Below are 15,328 nucleotides of genomic sequence, written 5' to 3' on the forward strand. Positions count from 1 at the left end.
AGCCAACGCACGGTCTGTGTGTGACGGAAATCTTACCATGATTCATTGGGAAGATCCTGCAGGTGGGAGGGGAAGAACGCAGCCGGGAAGGATTCGGCAATCCGCCTCGGTGACACCGTTATTACTTGGAAAGAAACTAATCGCGTGTGTGACAGTCAAACAGTCAGATGTTAAAAAAAAAACAACCATCCAGCACGTCATGTCATATCTTATTTCCCCTCTTAGAGCCAAGTCAATTTCCATCTGCTGCCTTCTCGCTCTCGACAATTGCAGATGGGCGGAAAAAATGCACAAGATGCTGCAGAGGGTGGAGAGATGGTGCTTATTCTGCAGACCTGTTCCACCCTACACAGCCAGCGCTGCCTGTCCCCGTCAGTGAGGAGCAGAGTGCAAATATCATGCCTCTGGAAAGCGTCAACGGACACAATCGCTGAGGAGGGGGAGGGGGTTTGGGGGTGTAGAAAAGGGGCAAGAAGAAGGGGGGAGGGGGTTGAAGTAAGGTTAACGTGTCTGTTAGAGTGTGTCTATTGTAGAGGGGATGGCTAAAGGAGCGACTGAAGACTGCAGGTTTGATTCCACTTCAAGTAATTTATCATGGACGGAATTTCAATTGTATGTTAAAAAAAAAGACAAACTATACAAATAAACATTTTAGCTTAAACTAATACCAGTAAAAGAGGTGACAGGTGCAATAACAACTGTGGGAGTGTTAGACCCACATTGGGTGTCATCTTACATTGTGTTAACAATAAACATGACCAACAATATCACACCTGGGATAAGCTGACTAATCAAAACTGCTTTATGTTCTTAGAGAGTATCAGGTGTTTGTTTTTCCATCATGGTACAATGAAAGCTGAAAATAATTGCTGAGTATATAAAATTAGGTCTCAAAATCATGGAAAAACAAGCACTTCTCTCTGCTCTGAGACGCTGGGGGAGTGTCAGTTAACTGCGCTGGAACCACGCCCATACGCAGGAAGGGCACCGCCTCCTTACTGTGTCTATGGGAAAGAGCAATGTGAAAGCGTCTCCAGCGTTGATAGTGCTTCCAAATGTGCTCGGATCGGGACAAACGAGATATCAGCGGAAAGGTCTGCTCACCCCGACTCCGAATATCTGCATCCCTCCCGGGTGGAGTAAAAAATGTGAATATGTGGTTTGTTTTCATCTAGGGGCCGAATTGCCCCCGCTGGAGGCAGCGGAAGTTCGGTGCGCTTCAGCAGCAGGGTCGGGTTTATGCTAATGATGGCTCCGTTACGTAATGCTTCCCTGATTTCTGACCCGCCCATTTAATCTGGAACACAGAAATTGGAAATACAGTTTTTGAAGCCTAGCTCCACAATTAAATTATAAATGGTTGAATGGCTTTGTACGTGTTAAGGAATACATTTATGACCCATTTAATGTGTTTACAAGAAAATGTCAGAATTTGCTTCACACCATCTTTAAAGTATCCGAATGTAAAAATATGCATTTATATCTAAAAATCAAAAAAATCCAATATCTCAACAGAAATGTCATACACACAAACTAAAATGGCAGCATGGAGTCTAGAGGACAAATCATTTCCTCTTACTCTGGTGTAAACGAGCAGACCTAAATGCTTAGTTTTCATTAGGGATGTAACGATTAATCGTAAGGCAGTTAAAAATCGATTTATAGGTATCACGGTTGCTATCGATTTTCTGAAAATTGAATCGCAGTACTTTTGTTAAGTACGCTATCCACAAGTGTAGGCGGTGGGCGGAGTCTGCTAATACTTTCTTTCTGGCTGCCTTCTACTCTTAAATATGTTAATAAATGATTCATTGCCCCTTTAGCACCAAAAGAATATCTGTAATATTACTTGAATATCTGTAAAAGTCACGTTTTTCTATTAGCTCTGTCTGCTAGCATAGCTTCTCTTCTTCACTGCAAGATATCTGCATGCCAACCGACCATTGGGTTAACAGCGCCCTCTGCTGGTCCATACAAATATGACGTAAATCAGTGCAATGACGGGTTTTTTTTTTTTTTTTTAAAGTCCAATTGTTAAGGCACAAAATACATTTTCAGTTGCACTTTTAAAAAGAAAAATAACTATTATGCAGGTTTGCATTGTTTATAATAGAACCAGAATTTAAATTAATAGGCTTCATTTTCATTTGTATTATTCCTTTATTTATTTCATTCAAGATTTATTTTTAGGTAAATTGCATTGTTTTGAATAGTTTATCAAGGAATTCTTTTGACAATGAAAAATAAAAATAAAATAGTACAGCATTTTCTAGTTTTTTTCCCAAAAAAAACATTTGTCTACAGTCTCATTTTGTAAAATAAATCGTGAGAGAATCGTATCGTGAACCCAGTATCGTGAATCGAATCGTATCGGGAGTTGAGTGAATCGTTACATTCCTAGTTTTCATTGTGGATTTAAAAGCAATAAAACACTGATCCACCAAACCAAAAGAAGCATGTGTTGCATCCTTTGCCTGCCCGTGGGACGGTAATGTTTACTTTTGTGGATGCTTATATAAAAAATAGTTTTTCCCTCTAAGAATATTTTAAAATAAAGAGATGTACGTTAGGAGTAAACCTACTGTTTACAGGAATGTTTTCTGCCTTTGAGTCCTTCAATACAAACACTAAACTGATAACTGACCAACTGATCTCATTCTTCTGACGATATACGATCTACAAAGGGTTCAAAGTGGCAGCTAAACCCCTTTCATACAAGGAAAAGGTCAAACAAAGATGGAACACACCTTCTCGACTGGACAGAAACAGATCTCCTCCACAGTGACACAATGTTCTGTATCTCCTCTCACTTTCACTGCTCCATTCCCTTCCAGCTGCGTGCACCCAGCTTAACACAGTGCTGGGAATCTTTTCACAACATTACTGTCACTGGCACTCCAGTAAATCAGTGTGCTTCCTGTAGTCTCAGGAGCATCACTGTTAGCTGTGGGCAAGGCAACCCACACATTTCCTGTTTTTGATGGCTGTAGGATCATTGTCACCTATATTCAACTGTTTCCTGTGCACACCGCAACAACTTCTTCTTGTCATGAGCATTGAAGGGTGTGGGTTGATTCTGACTTTTGCTGTTCACCAACATGCTGAAATAATTGGGCATAAAGTTTTGTGTTTATGCATTGATCTGAAACCACAACTCAATCATGGGAGAGTTTTGCTACGGCATCTCTGGAATGTGGCGATGCATTATGCATGAACACATTAACCACCAACACATGCCGCTGTCTGCAGCTGATACAGTGCCAGCTGCTACGCTGTCAGCATGGAGAAGGGAGGCTAGTCCAGCCTGAGGGTGCAGAGGTACATGGGTATGGTATTAGGTGGAGGGTGTTGGGGTCTTGTTATAGAGGGGGTCAGCCAGATGTCCAGTTCATCTCAACGGGGGAGCAGCAAAGGCTGACCTCTGACCTTTTATATCCTGCAGGTCCAAAACAATGCACAGAGTGTAGGTCATACATCTCATTTCCTGAAATTGTGACATTAAAGAAGAATACTATTGAGCTCATTAAGGCTGTAGTTAACCAAGTAAATGGTTGGTCGACCAACACTATGGCACACATAGCGATTAGTCGACCAAAAAAGAAAAAGAGGAGGAGAAAGAAAAAGAGAGACAAATATTTTGTTTTGGCGTTTTGTGGTGCCGATTTGATTTTAAACACAGACCATTTATGACCATTTTATTCAAGCTTTGACCCAACCTGAAACAGACAATTAAAACCTATTCAAGCCTGTCTTCATTTGTTACCTCTCTGCTCTCTGATCTGATCTGCTCTGAGGACAGCACACTGCGCACTGACAGCTAAAGTGCTACACTTTTTTTCTTTTTTTTTTTGCAGCGCAGCACGCACTGACTCAGCTGTCGCTGGACATAGAATCATGTTTCGGCATTAAATAAATTATATTTCATATTTAATCCTTATCTATATAAGCGCATTGCATTTTTTTTTTTTTTTTACGGTATTGAAACTGATATTATTGATGGTTGACCACGACGACATCGACCAATTAGTCGACTAAACAACCAAAGTTGGCAGCCCTAGTGCTCATCAGGGCTTTGTAGCATGCATGGTGGAAATCTTTGATTTAAAGACTATGGCCAAGTTTGAAATGGCATAGTAACGTACTACTCATACTAAGTTTGACGTCAAAATTAGTATGTAGTGCGTTTACATTAGATAGTTTGAAAAGATTGAGTGTGCGAGAAATACCCGGATGTATACTATATCGGGACATTTTTGAAGTATGCACGGTGGGCACACTAGTCATACTCAACCACCCCATGATGCATTGCGAGTGGAACGTAAAATTGTCCTGGGACAGGCTTCAAGCTAAAAATCAAACATCCCTTTTTCAAAACAAAAGTATCTCTTTTTGTCTTCCATTAGTTTTTTAAGGGTTTTGTAAATAGGGCTCTTGTTTTGAAGTTAACCGGAAGTTTTGTCAGTAGCACAATGGCATGTCTCCGAAAAAAATTCCCAAATTTTGTTATGAAATGTGTATTTGTGAGTTTTATAGATCAAATGACAACACGTTGATATTCTACTTGGTCACTTTCTCACTTAAAATCATTTCAGAACTTTCAAAGGTGGCGAATCAACAGAGATATTTAGCCTCAGTGTGCTTCAGGTTTTTGTCGTCGTAGGTTTGAAATGCATCTTGGGAAACTTTGAAGTATACTTCACTGGTCATCATCATCCTATTCATAGTAAATAGTAGACAGTACACTCGTTGAATTTGTAGTGTACAGTACGCTAGTGTGCCATTTCAAACACAGCCATCGTTTGCAGAGTTTTCTGTAAGAACAGAGTCAGATCACACAGAAGCAGCAGAAGGAAAGGTTAGGTCAAGTTTATCTGCACATTTTCCTGCATTTTCACCTCACAAAAGATCCAAAGTGAGTCAAGCTTTTGATGCACATTAATGCCACAATCAAAACATTTCTACAATTTTCTATAGAAATTTCTGGGCGACACTGTTTTGACTAGTAGGAAACAAATGCTCGCCTCACACCTTAAGCTGATTCAGTTCTGCTACGGTACCGTGACCAACGTGTGTGTAACTGCGGCAGCATGTCAGCACTCTGTAGTTAACTCCATAGTCTGTTGGTGTTCATAGTAAATCAAACCATATCATTGGGAGTTCATTCGCAAGACCTAATTTTTCAACCGAGCAGGAATCTGCTGCTTTATCATCCCCCACCAGAGACTCCAGGCATATTCACATCTGGCCAAAGGAAGCAAACAGTCACAGGAAACAAACTTTAGACTGTTTAGAAAAACAAGCATGTGATTATGTGCCTTGAATTAAGTGAGATAGGCTAAAATTTGTTGTCATGTATGGCTGCGCTCGACTCAGAGCAAACCGAGCACCGACCTTTAAAAAAGAGAAGAAAAAAAAACAGAGCTTTATTCTGAAACCCAAACACACACTCCGTCAAAACAAAGAAAAAACCCTGACAATGACAACAAAATGCCATTCCACTAAGTTTAAAATAAAAAAAAAAGACTCTCGTCTGAATGATGCAATTCTTACCGCAACTCCATTTTTACCCCATTTTTATTTATTTTAATATAAATTAAAAGGAAAAAGTAACTAATGAATTGCAGATCTGACCGTAATTAATCATAATTATTCACATTATGTGAATTTGTAAATTACACTGACTCATCAAGGTATTGCCCAGAAAAGTGGGGGGTACAATTTCATTTCATAGATTAAAATCTCGTGCTTCAAATTACAGTGGTGAAAGATGATGAAGATGAAAGGAGAAACTTATAGATCAATCAGCTTCCACTCAAACAGGGTTTTTAAAGAACGCTTAATAAAAGCATCACAAGTGCAGGACTCCATTACATTAATCAAGGCTGTCTGGTCCGTATCTTTTTCAAAGATAACAAGAGATCTACAACATCTTCCTTAGTTTTCTTCATACATGAAACAACAACAAGACACCACCTGTTTCCTGAGGGAAAGTCAGACTCGTCGCTGCCTGAATGCCTGAACATTCAGCAGCAGGCAGTGATTTAATCATTTGTCTCCGACTGGTGAAAGATCACACAGTAATATCCTGTGCAGCCCCCCCAGCCAACCTCAGGGTCTATAGCTGACATGGGTCTGGCTGGTACGGGTGCCAGCATGTCCCACCAGCCCATCGTACTGACATGATCGGGGGTAGCTGCTCTGCTTCCACTCTGTGATTGTGACGCAGACAGCAGAGAATTAAAATCAATGAGCCAGGAGAGGAATCCACTGATTGGGGCCATGAGGTATTGGACGTCACTGCCAGTGAATTTTAGTCAAACACTGAGCAAATCAGAGAGGGAAGGTAATGACACTAATGAAGCATGGAAAACAGATTTAGGTGAACACAATAACCTTTGGATTGAAGGGAAATCTACTTAGCTGGACGGACATGGTTGAAAATTCCACATGACTTGTGCAAACGTAAACCAAGCCTGTATATAAAGAGCAGAGTGTTGCTTTACAGTGAAAAACATTCAGTTCTATTTGGATTAAACATGAGAATGAAGGAAAATGCTGTGACTGGAGAATTATTATTATGAAAGAATTCATTTGCTGCTTACGTGCTTGATTGCTTAAGAAATAAGGTACTGTATTAAATTAGGAGAAAGCAAAAAATGTTATACTATAGGCACTTGGAATGGAAAACCATTTTTTTAAATAATGAGGCAGCAAGACATCGCAACTAAAACCCCACAAAATTAGCTTTTTCTAGGGGTGTCCCAATACAACTTTTTCACTTCCAATAAATAATAGAATAGAATAAACTTTTATTGATACCCATAGGAGAAATTCACACGTTGCAGCAACACCACAGAATAGCAAAAGTAATTAGTAAGAACAAAAGTAAAAAGTAAGAATATAAAACCTATATTGCCGCATTGAGTATTGCTCAATACAATAATGAAGCTGCAGTATTTAGACTCGTGAGACTTCTCTGCAATCAAGCACGTTCCCTGTTCCAAATTCACCAGCATCTTTGTAAACACGGACAACTGCGGAGCTCTTATTGACGTTTTTCTCAACAGAGACTAGTGACAAATGCAGGGACTTTATCTTGAGTAATTTGAAAGTTTTCTGATGTTTTAGACTCTAACATGAAAGCTTATATCACTCTAGATACTATCCTGCTGCAGCGATCCAAGCTACAGGTCAAAACAGACCCACACCACTCCACGACCACACTGCAAATGGGTACACTTTGGATATGCTTCTCTGAAGTTTACATGTAATTTATCCCATCTGTTATCATCAGTATGTGGCACGTATGTCCACCCATGTATATTTGGTCCTTTTGACTGTTGCTACACCACGTCGGTCTTCCTTTTTCTGCTTGCTTTACCGTGTAACTATTGTGCCCAACACCGCAATGGAGTCTTCTCCCGCTGGAATGTCAGCTATTGCACTTTTACTACTAATAGGACATTAAGACGCATCAAGTTTAGTCAGGCGGCCAATAGTAACGCCCCAAAACAGCTCATGGACCACTTTGTTTGTAAAAAGATCTCTGATTGGCCGAAAAGAAGAGTCACGCTCCTGGATTTCTAAAGCTCTTATACAGAACCGAGGGAATGAGCAAAGGTCCAGCGTCCTCTCAGAACACTTTGAATTACAGTATGCTCAAAGGTTAGTGTGGATTTTTGACCAAACAAAGCCAAAAAAAAAAAAAAAAAAACTTACATACTTCAGCTTTAATCTGGACAAACTATACAGACTTTAATTACTTATTTTGTAGAGTGGAATGTTAGAAAAAGATTGATCAAGTGATATTAATCAAACGGACCAATAATCAGGTAGCAGTAGGTATGAGGAAAACTGACCCGCATTTATTATTAACCAATGGGTTATGCCTTTTAACCCTAAACATAAGAATATTTTATAATTGAATACAATAAAAAAATTAGAAGACCCTGAAAAGTGACCTCAATAAATCTAATAAAAACAAATTATGTATTGGAGTGCATATTTTGGATATCTTAGATGCAGGCCAATATAATCAGATACTTGGTTTTTTTTTCTAATATCGGACCAATATCCAATATTTTTCCCCTCTGTAACAGGTTCAAGTCCCCAACAGTGCTGAGCTCTACCATATCACTGTCCCCCTGTTACTGTCAAAATTATTTATTCTACCCAATATTTTAAGACTTGTTTTATTTACGCAACCAAAACCCCAAAGCAACCTCCCTGTACTTGCACACACAACAATAAAAAAATTTGATTCTGATAATGAATAACTTTAACATCCCTTTAGTTTTTACTAAAACAACAGATGACTGCAATTGCAATGCATGAGATCACAGGAGTTACTTCCTCTTAAAACCTGTAGTTCGCTTCTGCAAAAGCAAAAGCATGAGTCCCAGTCAGGTGCAGTGCGTCACTCAGCCATTCTAAAGGTGAGATCTAAGTTAACATTAACTGCTTATTATTACCCTCCGTGACAAAGGGGGATATAGGTTGAGCTGCGTCCGTCCGTCCGAGTTAAAGGATACAGCGTTTCACAGAAACTGTTCAAGATAGGTTAACCAAACTTGGTGTGTGGCTTCAGGGTATCAGTACCTTGATGGAGTTTGAAAATGAGAAGCACGCAATTTTTTTTTTCCGGGATTAATGCCCTTGTTCCGTTTTTTTTTTTTTTTTAAAAAAACTCTGTTTGAGGTATCTTCAAAGGGGACAGCTTTTCTCAGAAACCGTTTAAGATATGATAACCATATTTGGAGTGTGGCTTCAGGGTATCAATACCTTGATGGTAGGGATGTAACGATTCACTCAACTCCCAATACGATTTGATTCACGATTTATTTTACAAAATGGGAGTGTAGACAAATGATGACAGAAAAAGATTCCTTCATTTTTTTGGGGAAAAATACTGTAGTATTTTCCTTTAATATTTCATTGTCAAAAGAATCCGTTGATAAACTTAACTAAAAATAAATCTTGAATTAAATAAATAAAGGAATAATACAAATGAAGAAGAAGCCTATTAATTTAAATTCTGGCTCTATAGTAAACAATGCAAAACTACATAATAGTTCCTTTTCTTTTTAAAAGTGCAACTGAAAATGTATTGTGTGCCTTAACAATTGGACTTAAAAAAAAAAAAAACAGTCATTGCACTGTATTAACAGTAACCCAGTGGTCAGTTGGCATGCAGATATTCTTGCAGTGAAGAAGAGATGCTATGCGCTAACATACAAAGCGAATAGAAAAACGTGACTTTTACAGATATTCACGTAATATTACAGATATTCTTTCGGTGCTAAAGGGGTAAGGAATCATTTATGAACATGTTGGAGCAGAAAATAGTAGCAGATTCCGCCCGCCGCCTACACTTTTGGATGAAAAGGATAAATATATAGCCCCCTCTGCTGTTTAAAAAAAGTACTGCGATTAAATTTTCAGATCATCGATGTGAACCGTGATACCTATGAATCAATTTTTAACTGCCTTACGATTAATCGTTACATCCCTACTTGATGGAGTTTGAAAATGAGAAGAGCGCAATTTTTTTTCTGGAGTTATTGCCCTTGTTCCGTTTTTTTTTTTTTTTTACTCTGTTCGAGGTATCTTCAACGGGGACAGCTTTTCTCAAAAAACGTTTAAGATACGATAACGAAATTTGGTGTGTGGCTTCAGGGTATCAATACCTTGATGAAGCTCGAAAATGAGAAGCGCGTAATTTTTTTTCTTTCCCAGAATTATTGCCCTTGTTCCGTTTATTTACTTTTACTTTGTTAGAGGTATCTTCAAAAGGGACAGCTTTTCTCAGAAACCGTTTAAGATACGATAACGAAATTTGGTGTGTGGCTTCAGGGTATCAATACCTTGATGGAGTTCGAAAATGAGAAGTGCGCAAATATTTTTTCTGGGGTTATTGCCCTTGTGCTTTTTTTTATTTTATTTTTTTAAACTCTGTTCAAGGTATCTTCAAAGGGGACAGCTTTTCTTAGAAACCGTTTAAGACAGTTAGTAATGTTATATTCTGATGTGAAAATATTTTCTTATGTACACATCTAAGTTCCTAGATTTAGGACATTTAGGAAAAGGTTGTGAGTCATGAATTAATGACAGCCAATCTGGCGGGGGATGTTGATGACTATGTCTTCTTGTTACTCCCTGCATTTTGCACTTTTCTACAGAGTTAGAAATTTCGCGCAGGTGAAAATGATGTGCACTAATCATCCTTTACAGCTCAGACAGTGAATGCAGCAGCAGGTATTTGTCACTGGCTGTCATTCTTTGGCTCCTTACATAAACTGTCTGCATTGCTGTGGACTTCAAGGCTGTCAATGAAGGTCTTTTGTTATGCATGAAAGGTCAGCCTTGATTTAGGCTTTAGACACGCCATGAGTAGAAACCCCTGCGTGACCTTTTACTTCGACAAGTCCCGAGGAAACAGAAGTAGCTCATTTGCGCTTCACTGAGGCACACCAGCTTTGTATTTTACACAAATACGTTTTAAAATATTGCATAAAATTGTGTCGAACTATTAGAGCACCGTTAGTGTTCAATAGAGATAGTTAAAACATGTTGTTGCTGCTTTTTTGTCTAAAGTGTGACTCGGTGCAGTGGAACAAGTGCAGCTCGAGCTGGAGCACGAGCCCAGGCTGAGGGACAATCACTAAATCCTCGTGAGGCGAACCTAACAGCGTTTCATTGAGGGAAATAAATACTTACTGTGGCTTTGACAGCTTTCTCTAGGTCCGAGGAAGAAGTCCAGGTGCAAAACAGGGGAAAGTCGCTTTGATAAAGTCCGGCTGGTGTCTGTGTCTCAGCTCAGCATGGTGGCGGCTGGTGGACTCAAAGCTCCCGGGGCTGCGATAGTAAGACAGGGGGAGGGGAGGGCTCCAAGCCGAGCTTTTCGACTTTTTCTTTTCTTTTTTTTTTCTTCTTTAAAATAATTTAAAAAAAAATGTCAGTGAGATTTTCAAGAACTTTTCATTTAATTTTTTTTTTTTTTTTCAAATTGTTCAAAAAGGTTTCCAACATGTTTCTAAGCAGTGATTCTCAACCAGAGGTACGTGTACCCAGAGGAGTACCTGCGCAAACTACAGGGGGTCCATAGTGACCTTTATAAGTCAAATTTTAACAAACAAAAAAAATTATTTCTTCTAATGTCGAGCATTTAATTGCCCTTTTTCTCATTGAGGTAGATACACCACACAATACATTTTGACTTCGAAGATTAACCTCATTTGGAAATTTTGCATTTACATTTATCCACTTTTTTCTCTAATTTGACAACTATATTTAAATATGTTCATGGAATTTATTATTTTCGTTTAAATAAATTTTGGGCTTCTCTGTTGTTTTTTGTTGTTTTGATGAGGGGCCCAATATTTATATATTTTTGCACATGTTTGGCATTGTTTCCTGTTATTTTAAATTATTTATACAAAGTGTCTTGTTTATTGCAAAGTATATACTTTCAGTTGTTGAGGTTTGTCTGTTTAAAAAAAGAATAACTAAAAACGTATACATGTATCTGTATTGCACCATTATAATTTGTTTCTTTAGGTAAATTGTTTTTAATAAAGTTGCAATAAAGTTCCCTTTCTGATTATAGTGTAGCTAAAAAAAATAGGTGGGTTCCAAATGAAAAATAAGGGGGAAGAATATGATGAAATAATTGTTATAGTGTATTAGATACTTGACTGGATATGTAGTGGTTAATTTTGCAGTATGGGAGGTTTGCTGCACTGTAAACATAGATAGATAACATTTAAAAAACAATTGTTTTTCAAGTTATTCAGCTTTGGCCTTTCCTTGTTTTTCAAAATAATCCAGTCGCACTTTTTAGGCCGGTGTCACGTACTGAGTTTACCTCTGTACTAAGATTAAAACCGGTAGTGCGCATGCGCATTAATGCGTACATACAATCTCAGTACGATGCGCACTCAGTACATGACACCGGACTCAAAACGCCACTCACTTTGTTGTCACTGGGGCCCCAAAAGAAACAAAAAAAGTCGATTTGTCATTTATTTGCGAGTCAAATATTACGACGGTTGGTGGTACTGAATCATTGTGACATACCAATATATAAATGGGGCCCATTACCCTGTATGTGTCACAAGGGTGCCAGGGGGGCCCCATTTTTCAAATTACTACTCCTTTGTTAGTTCTCGTTAGAGCGGAATGTAGTTTGGTATGAATACTCTATGAATTAATATGATGTGACGCTCTGAGCCCTTTTTTTAAAATGGGGTAGGGGGTCCACCCCCCATTTGCGGTAATTTCCAAATGTATGAGAACATAGTCGTGTGATATATCGTTTCAAAGGTAATTCAACGTAGATTACGACTATGCCTTGCTCAATTTGATTAGGGGCCCGGGGGCCTGCTCCACTTTTTTAGGCAATTTCCATTAAAGTCGTTTTCTCATTTATTTGTGAGTCAAATATTGCGACAGTTGGTGGTACCGAATCATTGACACATACTAATATATGAGTGGTGCCCATTACTCCGTATGTGCCACGGAGGCGCCATTTTTTAAAGGACTACTCCTCCGTTAATGCTTATTGAATCGGGCTGTAATTTGACATGGACATTCTATGAGCGGATGTCAAGAGCCTCTCAGAGACTTTTTTGAAAGGGGGTAGGGGGACGGGGAACCACCCCCTTTTCCAGTCATTTCTAAATTAATCGGAACCTAGTGATGTGATATATCGTTTTAAAAGCAATTTAACGTAGATTACCATTTTACGTCTCACAATTTCATTTATTTTACTTAGTGGAATCGAATCATTTTACTGAATTCTCGAGAACATGGTACATGCTATTCGGCGCAGAGACGTTCCGCAGGCCCGCACGGAGTTCATAAGAACTTGTTAAAGGGAGTTTAGCATCTTTTAAATTATCATCATGTGTGTGTGTTGTACACACATCATACCGGTCAATGTGTTGAAGTGTCCTTGGGCAGGAGGACAAGTTGCTCCCAGTGGTTGACTATAGCACTTTGCATGGCAGCTCTGTCCCATTGGTGTGTGAATGTGAGTGTGAATGAGCTGATATGTAAATCACTTTCTGACCTCTGTCTGTGAAAGGTGCTATATAAATAAACATTACTTACTTACTTACATCTGTACTTTTGCTCTGTTGCACTTTTGGGGATTTTTCACAGTGTGCTTTCTCTGTTTTTTGTTCTTCAAGAATCTATCTATAGTATTTTTTCTTTTTTTTTCTTTCATTCAAGGCTGAAACCATAATGAACAGCTGGCAGGAAGTGACCACAGAGTGCACACCCACTATATAGCAACGGGTCTATTTATTTGTTCAGTATTTTCCTATAACACCCTTCTGCATTCGGAGGGAAAAAATAATCCTCACTTAGAGCAGGGGAAATAGTTAATTATCTATCAACCACAAACTTTCAGCATCTGGAAGAATGAAAAGCTTTATACAATATTTGTATCAGAAATTTGTAAAAAAAAATAGCATGACAGTCGTTATTTTATTGAGTTATTTTAGTTATATTGTTATTTTAATTAGTTGGTAAGATAACTTGAACTGGAACTCTTGTGTGTTAGGGTTAGAGGTTCTAGGTCACTGTAGAGTGTCAAAGGTTAGACAATGTTTTCCAAAAAGGGGAAGAGATCCTCTAACAACACAGAGGAAATACAGACAGACCTTTGTTTTTGTTTTGTTTTTCAGGGCAAAGGAGGGGGAATTTGGGTTTTCCATGGACCTGTGAGCTGAATACAATACCATCATTGAATGAAAGCTTGATTCCTGCTAATAGAAGACTGGGATTTATCACAATCCATCTTTGTAACCACATAGTGGGTTTGTCATAAAAAGACAAATATAAAGTAATTTAACCCTCCTATTAATCTAAAATATTACCAACACATTTTACCCTTGGGGTCAATCTGACCCTAGGGATATTTGCCTGATTGTCAGAAATTAGTTGGCCAAGTTTTTGTGTCAGGCACTTGAATGCATATATAACCTGTTAATAATGAAACCTTGATCTGTTCTCGAGCGCCACCATCAGGCCAAACTTTTAAATTAGAATGAATTTATCTTGAATAGTTTTCATCCAAATATTCTCATTAATGACCACAAGAGTAAGAACACTATTGGTTGTGGTGATGATATGACTTTTCCTGCAGCGCCACCATCAGGTCAATTTTAGAGTGTATCTTGAAAATCTTTCATCCAAATCTTTTCTAATTTAGGGTGCACATTCACGACTCTCACAGAATAAACTACATTGATTGATGTTGGTGACCACCCCCCACCCCCCCTTCTTATGCTCTCGTAACAAATTTATTTTCTTATTTTAATCTCCTTTTTGCAACATATTTGGGATTATTCATTCTAAACTCTTCTGCTGCAAAAAAACAAAAACAAAACATCCACCTTGATACCTGCACTCTTATTTTTACTGTACTTGTGCGTATTGTGTGTACTTTCTTTCTTTCTTTCTTATTTATTTATATTTATATCTGTTGTATTATTTTATATTGTACTATATTTTGGTTAATATTTCTTTTCTTCTTCCTTTCTGACAGACATGTTTTATGCAGCTAAAACAACTTGGCGTCAATTTGACCCCAGATGAACAGCAATGGGGGCACCATGTGATCAGCTCATCAAAAAAAGAAAAAAAAAGGTCACCATGATAGTTCTAAGCTTAATCAATTGTACCTATCAAATTAGGAAAAGTCATGAAATATGTTGCAAAAAAAAAAAAAAAAAAACCTCAACTATTATTTTTTGAATGATGGACAATAAATGGGGTCAATTTGACCCCAAGGATAATAGGAGGGTTAACTCAATAAGGTGGGATTTGCCGTATATCTTCTAAAATGCCAAACCTCCGCTGCATCATCAGTTGATCTACAAATTGTTTATACTCTTGTTAGCCCCTGGAGATTTGAGACCTTGGTCTGGAAGTTTTGGCTGGAGTTGAAAGGGGAGGGGGGAGTGAGCGCAGCCTGAAATGAGCACAGAAAACAGCTGGCTTTATATCCTCACTCTGTAACATGTGCTGCTAAGAGAAAACAGGTGACCCAGGAATGTGTGTTGAAACATAAATGGAATACTGGAGCTCAAATGAAATAGTGCACCTAAGACAGGTCTGTCAAACATAGGCAACTGGCGGCCCGGGGGCCACATCTGGCCCTCGGTCTAATTTTGTGCGGCCCCAAAACAATTCCCCAAAAATTGCATTTCAAGAAGTTGGAAGGAATATAAAGCCCAACATAATACACAAAATAACACCCAAGACACACAAATTGACCAAAAAGTGCACAAAAACACACAAAATGACTCGTAAACCACAA

At 38.5% G+C, this 15,328-nt stretch overlaps 1 protein-coding gene across 2 annotated transcripts in view; it reads right to left on the reverse strand.

Moving 5' to 3' along the window:
- Window positions 1-10,853, reverse strand: part of sema4d (sema domain, immunoglobulin domain (Ig), transmembrane domain (TM) and short cytoplasmic domain, (semaphorin) 4D) — a 50,551-nt gene extending 39,698 nt beyond the window's left edge. For both annotated transcript variants that reach the window (XM_028463062.1, XM_028463061.1), the window contains exon 1: window positions 10,717-10,853. The gene's annotated coding sequence lies outside the window, so the exon portion shown is untranslated. The remainder of the gene's footprint in view (window positions 1-10,716) is intronic.
- Between the last annotated feature and the right edge of the window lie 4,475 nt (window positions 10,854-15,328).

This window comes from Gouania willdenowi, chromosome 12 (genome assembly GCF_900634775.1).
Source record: "Gouania willdenowi chromosome 12, fGouWil2.1, whole genome shotgun sequence".
Lineage (NCBI taxonomy): Eukaryota > Metazoa > Chordata > Actinopteri > Blenniiformes > Gobiesocidae > Gouania > Gouania willdenowi.